Source organism: Gossypium hirsutum, chromosome A01, assembly GCF_007990345.1.
Source record: "Gossypium hirsutum isolate 1008001.06 chromosome A01, Gossypium_hirsutum_v2.1, whole genome shotgun sequence".
Lineage (NCBI taxonomy): Eukaryota > Viridiplantae > Streptophyta > Magnoliopsida > Malvales > Malvaceae > Gossypium > Gossypium hirsutum.
The window spans coordinates 3,908,450-3,916,004 of record NC_053424.1 but is presented as its reverse complement, the minus strand read 5'-3'; the positions used below and the strand labels follow the sequence as shown (position 1 = coordinate 3,916,004).

At 30.3% G+C, this 7,555-nt stretch overlaps 1 pseudogene; it reads right to left on the bottom strand.

Annotated features, from left to right (window-relative positions):
- Nucleotides 1–3,445: 3,445 nt before the first annotated feature.
- On the bottom strand, nucleotides 3,446–6,860 carry LOC107899622 (LEAF RUST 10 DISEASE-RESISTANCE LOCUS RECEPTOR-LIKE PROTEIN KINASE-like 2.3; annotated as a pseudogene).
- Nucleotides 6,861–7,555: the final 695 nt, after the last annotated feature.

The window sequence follows — 7,555 nt, the reverse complement described above, 5'->3', positions numbered from 1 at the left end:
AAGGTGGTAACAACAATCAAGTTTAATCATTGTTTGAACTTGATTAACATCCTGAGAATTTGAGCACCTTCAGGTGTATGGCGCTCGAGAGCATATTTGGAGGCACTACAAAGGATAGCTTTATCAAATTTGGGGAGTTGAAGGAAGTGTGTGAAGATGTGATTATCCTAATCAAATCTTCAAGGTGGAGCTTGTTGAAAAGTCAAAAATGGTGGGAGGTGCAATTGGCACCAAAAGAATTAAGTAAAAAGAGGTTGGCAAGTTGAGTTTAAAGTTGAATGGGATAATTGCAAGTTTGGTCCCTAATTTTTTAGGCCATTTGCAAGTTAGTCCCTGAACCTTAACTATAAATAGGCCTAACCATTTCTCATTTCAACCATCCCAACCCATCTTTTTCTCTTAGTTTTCTCTCTTCTCCCATTTGAGAATTCTTAAGGAATTCTATTTGTTTGTAATATTTTGGAGATAATAAAGTTATCATCTGGTGTTAGTGCCCGAGGACGTAGGTATAATTTACCGAACCTTGTCAAAACTCTTGTGTTTTTTCTTGTCCTATTTTTCTTTCAATATTTGAGGGTATAATAGTAGTATTTAATTGTGCTATTAAATTACTATAGAAGGGATATTCTGACTAAGGAAAGACTTGGTATTTAAGAGATCCATGTGATCCACCTCTCTTCTCTGGGAATTGAACTTTGTGTGATTTTTTAGTACAATAATTTACACGCTTCCGACCCTATTGTAACAACATTTAGCAATATCGATGCTGGCTTCAGCGATTTCTTTGGTGGATTCCAAAACGTCATCTGCATCGTTAACTTTAGTAGTATCTTCAGGTTGCTTGGCATCTTCAGGTTGCTTTTCCTCACCACCTTCCTTCCGTTCTCCTTTCTTTTTGTGACTTGCCAAACACAATTACAAACCCAAATACAACAAAGAATAAGAGACCGATGATAGGCGCAAACTGCCCACCCATCTTTACTTTCCGAAGTTGCTATCAATACAAAGATTAAATGCAAACTTAACCAATCTTTTATATATAATAAGTTTTTATAAGCTTTGGAATTTTGAGAAATATTAAATGTTTGTTCTTTCACCATGAACGACCGGATCAGAGGCGATTCTTTTTTTGGGGGGCTAAAATGAAAAATTGTCATTTAGGCTCTCTAATTTTTTTTTAAAATTTTAAATTAATAGAGGTAAAATTGTACTTTGGCCTACTAAAATTATAAAAAATCGATTTGATTCTTTAAAAGTTATAAAGATATAGACTATAAAAATTTAAAATTTTATTCGGTCCCCCTAAAAAGTTGTTCTGGCTTCGCCCCTGGATCGGATATATATATATTATTGAGGTCAGGCTAATTCTTGATTTTGGTACATGAGTTTTTGTTTTTCAGTTTGATATTAGAGTTTTGTTATCTTAGTTAAATACTTGGGTTTGGCTTAACTGTTTAATTTGATAATTGAAATTTTGTCCTAATTGAGTATTTATATTCTTTTACTAGAATACACATAACAAACACTTGTTAAGTTATTTAATTTAGATATCAAATCGAATATTAGAACTAAACTCAAAAATTAAATGATATATTAAATATAAAATATATTTAAAAAGTAGGATGGAATATTTATATAGATGCTTGAGTATCTTTATTTTTATTTTTTTACTGCGATTTTTAATTTGTTTTTTTTTTACTGAAATTTGTTGTCTTATGTTTTAGATTTTGCTTGTTTTGCAATTTTTTTGTTCGTTATGATTCAATTTCAATACTTAGTAAATCAGACACTATAAAAAATGAAAAAAATTAATTCCTAGAAGAAATAAAGACGATTAATTACTAAAATTAATAGTTTCTTCAATGTTACAGAATTTTAGTTTATATAATAATAAATTAAATTCTCAATATTTATATGTTTTTTCAGTTTAATCCTAATTTTAAAAAAAATTTAAAAAATCATTTTAATAGAACTTTCAAGGAAGTTTACACCAAATGGATCAGGTTTGAAGGTGGGGCTTTGATGCAATGATGCTTTAAAAGCCCCAACGAAAGGAAATATATTAAAAAATAATGAAGATGAAAATGGACTAGAGTTTCATTATTTAAAAAGAAAAAAGAAAATAAAAGAATTGATTAATATAAGATCCCCTAACAAGGTTAAAAGTTAATTAGTTAAATAAAAAATCATTTTAATAAAGCTTTCAAAAATGAATGGGCTTTTCATGCAAATTATGTTACCTGTTGTTGTGCTAACAGTACCTCAACAATCAAACTTCTATTAAGGTTGAACAAGACTTATATATTGAGTATGAATCAAGCTTCACTAAGCAAACTTCTATCCATGATGATATGCCCAAATCATCTTAGATTGCATATCTTAGTATATAAGACAAATAGATCACATAGGAATCCTTGAAAAGTAAATTTATTTGATTCAATCTCTTCTTCCATGATAAATATAAGATCCTGTACACAAAAATCCTCAAAACATATGCAAGAAAACAATCAAGATATTTTGGTCAAACATGTCAACAAATAAAACAATTTATAAAACTTGTGTAGTGCCAAGTGCAGTGGTCATTGCTCGAGACATTGCGTCCAAAACTTGCCTCAATAAATTTTACTCCATGTACTTTTTAAAATTTAAATTTTTTGTCCTAACATAAAGGTAGTAGTTAAATTTGGTTGGTTGAATTCTACTATTAATTTTCACTATTTGTAAAATTGTAGTTTTAGTCCATAAATTTTAATTCTTATACTTTTCGAATTTTGACATGTCAATCTTGATGCAAATGACAAGAATTAAATTTATTAACTAGGTTTTTTGTGAGTAACTTGTGGAAATAGAAAGTTAACACTGTAATACACATGTGGTAATATGCTTGCCATGCCAAAATTTGAAACTAGTAAAACTTAATGAATTTAACAGCTATCATTCTGCAAGGACTGCACTCTTAAATTCAAAAAGTATAGAGGTTAAGATAACCAAATTCATGTATAAAAACTAATAACCAAAATTAATCAGTAATATTTCTTAAAAAAGTGATAAGGAGACCTCATTACCAACCCCACGACCCACTAAGTCAATGCAAATCAATTCTTCTTAAGGAAAAAAAAAGAGAGGACAATTGAGGCTCCGGTTTTTGGCATGGAAAGTAAAATTGTAAGGCAGATGATTATGGAGAACGAATATCATAAGCTAATAAAATTGGTATATTATACATCAATTATTCTACCCTAATAAATCAAAGCAAATCTTATTTTAAGTGGTCAAATTCAGCTATGTGAAGAAGACTAAGTGCTTCAACTAATCACTATAACATATATTTTCTCTCCTCTCTGTTTAGTTTTCCCTTATTTCCTATCTATTTCAAGCCTCCTTTTGCATCAATTCATAAGACACTTATTTGTGAAGGAGCTCAACAATCCTACAAAATATCACTTCAATATTATTTATTTAAACATCAAAACAAGATTTATATGAAATACACATCAAGACACTAATACATATGAAAGGAAAAAAAATATATAAAGCTACAATGGTAAGGTAATGACAGGAAATGTTTCCAATCTTAAACGACATTAAAACTGGTTATAGTAACAACATCCAACGACCTACTTTCCTCATCATTAGAGTTTTTACAGCTATGAACCTCCATTGATGTTTCAAGAGGAAGTTGATGAAATGGCTTTAGAGGCATCTCAAGGAGTTCAACATTAGATTCAAGCATCTTCAACACTTTATTCATTGAAGGACGATCAGAAGGCAATAATTGTATACACCAAAAGGCTGTTATTATCATCTTCCTTATCAGTACTTTTTCATCATTAGAAACATCTTCCAACTCTGTCTTCTCCTTGATCTAACTGGTCATAAATCCAAGATGGAAAATATTTTTGGCTAGTGTGGTCAACAAATGCATTAAAATTCTTTCTCCTTCCGACCATTTCCATCACCAACATTCCAAAACTGTAAACATCAGCTTTGTATGAAATGCCTCCAAGATTTTTGTAAACCAATTCAGGAGCAATATATCCTATTGTTCCTCGTGCTGTAGTGAGAGAGACAATGCTCTCATTTGCTGAGTACAACTTAGCAAGACCAAAATCTGAAACTTTTGGGTTAAAGTTCTCGTCCAGAAGAATGTTGTGTGGCTTGATATCAAAATGTAAAATTTGCATGTCACATCCTTGATGAAAGTAGTCGATTCCTCGAGCAACCCCAAGCACAATATCAAATAGTTTTTTTCCAATCTAAAGTGTTATTTTTTTCTTTAGAAAATATGATTTTATCTAACGATCCATTTGACATGAAATCATACACGAGAGCTTGTTTTGATCCCTCCACACAAAATCCAATAAGTTTTGTCACATTAGCATGATGAATTCTTCCAATAGAAGCAACTTCATTGATGAAATCTTGGCCTTTACCCTTTGATGTGCACAACAATTTTATTGCCACATGATGTCCACTACAAAGCTTTCCTTTAAACACCGACCCATAACCCCCTTCACCTAATTTATCTTTAAAATTTTTAGTCATTTTTTTAACTTCTTTGAAAGAGTATCTAGTTGGAGCTAGATCGTGGCTTTGAAGGAACTCTTCAATTTTATCATCTATAGATAAATGTCTTCTTCTCCATTTATATATTACAAGCACAAGCAAACAAGGTATCCCAAAGAAGAGCCTCAGTATGATGGAAAAACCTTTCAAGAAAAACATATTGGAAAACATCAGTGCATTGTAAAATCAACATATTATCTACACTCTCAAAATTTCTATGTATGTGACAGTTTCATTCCCCTTAAAACACATCCTTTCGCTAATTTATGCAATTAATTTTAAAATAGCAATTCAATTATTTGATATTCCATTGATGCCTTGTATTTTTCTTTTTTCTAAATCAAACAAGATAGATATAAAGAATCTTTTAATTTTCCTAAAATTAAAGTTGAATAGTTTTGTTTTTTCACAATATGGCTTAGAAAGGATCAACTGGCGTTGGCTGAACCAATTATTTGGGTACATGGGAAGGTGGTGGATGCCTTTATTGCAAACAAGAGGATTGGCTTAGTTTCTAAATCCGATCTGGTAAAAGTGTGGCATTCTTCGGTGACTATTTTACTTGACATAAGGGCTTGGTGATTTTGGGTGATTGTTATGCTTTTCTGTTGGTCACTTGTGATTTATGCTTCGGTATATATAGAAATAAGACCATTTCCATACCTATTCCGTAAAGGCAGAGTTCCAAACAAAACATCATATATCGCATTCTGCAGTACGATATATATAAAAGTGAGACCATATGCATACCAATTTCATTAAGACAAAGTCCAAAGCAAAACATCACATATCGCAATCTGCAATATCGAGTAGAATGAGTCAAGCACAATTAAATTTTATACAACTTTATATTAACAACACATGTATTTCATATTAAAATCACAAATTTCATTACTATTATTGTTTACTGACATTTGATGTGATTTTTTTTATATACTAAATTTTTGCACAAAATAAAAGGAAAAAATATTTAACTATAAAAGTAGTGTTTTAAATATTAAAAAATTTTAATTACAATTTTTTAATCTTCATGGATAATGTCATTTCTGTCAGCTATTTATAATGTTGATAGTAATATTATTTTATTAGATAGAAAAGTCTAATAAATTGTAAATATTAATTAAATAGTTGTGTTGTCTATATAAAAAAAAACTTTTTAAAATCATAATTTTCACTATTTTGCTTGGAGTTTCTCTGAGCCAAAAATTTCAATGCTCATCTATTTTTTACTTCTCTATCCGTTTGGGTCAGATCTACCCTTTTCGGAATTTAGTAATATATTTTACTTTAGCTGAGAAATAAGAAAGTTAATCATATTCAACTTAAGGGTATATAACTTAAATACTAGTAGAAACTTACCTAGAAAGTTCCAAGTATGGGTTCTCATACCATGAAAGGTAAAAACCCTGAGATAGCTTATTGTAGATAGCCAACGTAGACATGCCTGATATACTTTTAACCATAATTGGAACTTCCGCTTCCACGGTGCAAGCTTGATTGAGATTCTGCACTGTATTTCTGTCTAAAAAATAGAAGAAAGTTGGAGGAAAAGAGATATTGGATTTGGTGATACAACGAGAGGCATCAATATATTGAGATGATTTTATAGGTTTCCAGCAATTCACAACATACATAATGCTAGCCTCTAACTCTCTACTATAATAATAATAAGAAGTATAATAATGATGAGAATGAGAATAATAATGAGGAGAAGAAAAAACGGAATACAATTGTCCATCTAAATACTTGAAATATATGGAACTAAGAGGAAGGGAGTTGCAATCATTCTTATCCAGATTTGAATCCATCACTTGGATTGTTTTATTTTCGTAAAAAAAATTTTGGACAACGAATTTCCCTTCTCTCAAAACCAAAGTGGTGCGGTTATTATTCTCACACGCAAGTTCCAGTTCATAACAGCCACATTGAGGAGGTTGGTTTTTTAATCGAAATGGATAACTGATATTCAAATTCCCACAGAAAGTAGAGCCGCAGTCCTGGTTAAAAAGATGCCTAGCGAGAGAAGCACCAGGGAATAGAATAAGAAATAATGCAAAAGTGGGCATTAGGTGACCAAACAATGGGAGTTTTGCTTTTAAATATGACATGCTAATATTTTGTTAGAGAAGAAGAGCAACAATGAAGCTTCTAACAAAATCAGGGATATATGTGGAGAATATCTCAAGATGAGATATGGCACCATGTGGAGTGGGAAGCAAGAGGACAAGACTTTTCATAAAAGAGTACTATGACCGACAACCAACACAATGCAAGTTTTTATTTTGAAGAGGCTGATAGCCACAACCCTCATTTCCTTTCCTCCGTTTTTATTTTGTAAGTTAATATAGAGAACAACAATTCTTAGATATTCATAAAAAATATTGGTTAAATTCTACTATTAATCCTTATGCATAATTTATGGGTTTAATCTTTGTACTTAAATAACAGACGAGGAATATAGCTGATGACCGAGTGACATTTTTTTAATTCTTTCTTGTTTTATATATATAGAATCAAACCAAATAATTTTTAAATTATAATTATATCAATAAATTTACAACAGCATTCAATATCTTTAAATAAGACAAGATTTCCAATAAAAAAATCAGACTTAAACTTAATTTTAAAAATTTAAAAGTATTAAAGATTAATTTATATTTTAACTCATTAAAAATATAATTTAATTTCGTTAGACGACATCAAAATTTATTTAGTAACCCAAAATGAAATTATTTCTAAATTGACAACAAGTTTAATAATTTTAGACCACATATTCGTAGACAAATCTCAATCATCTTAATTACCCCAACTACAATGAATGACGTTTAAGACAAGTCAAGTTTAATACGTAAAGAAAGCATTGAAACGTTTTGTTTAGGGTAAATGAAACTTTGAAAAATCAAAGTAAACGACTAAAATTCCTCTGAATTTTTTTGGTGCCTCCTCTAATATTTTTCTTTTGACACATGAATTGTATTGTTTTACGTAA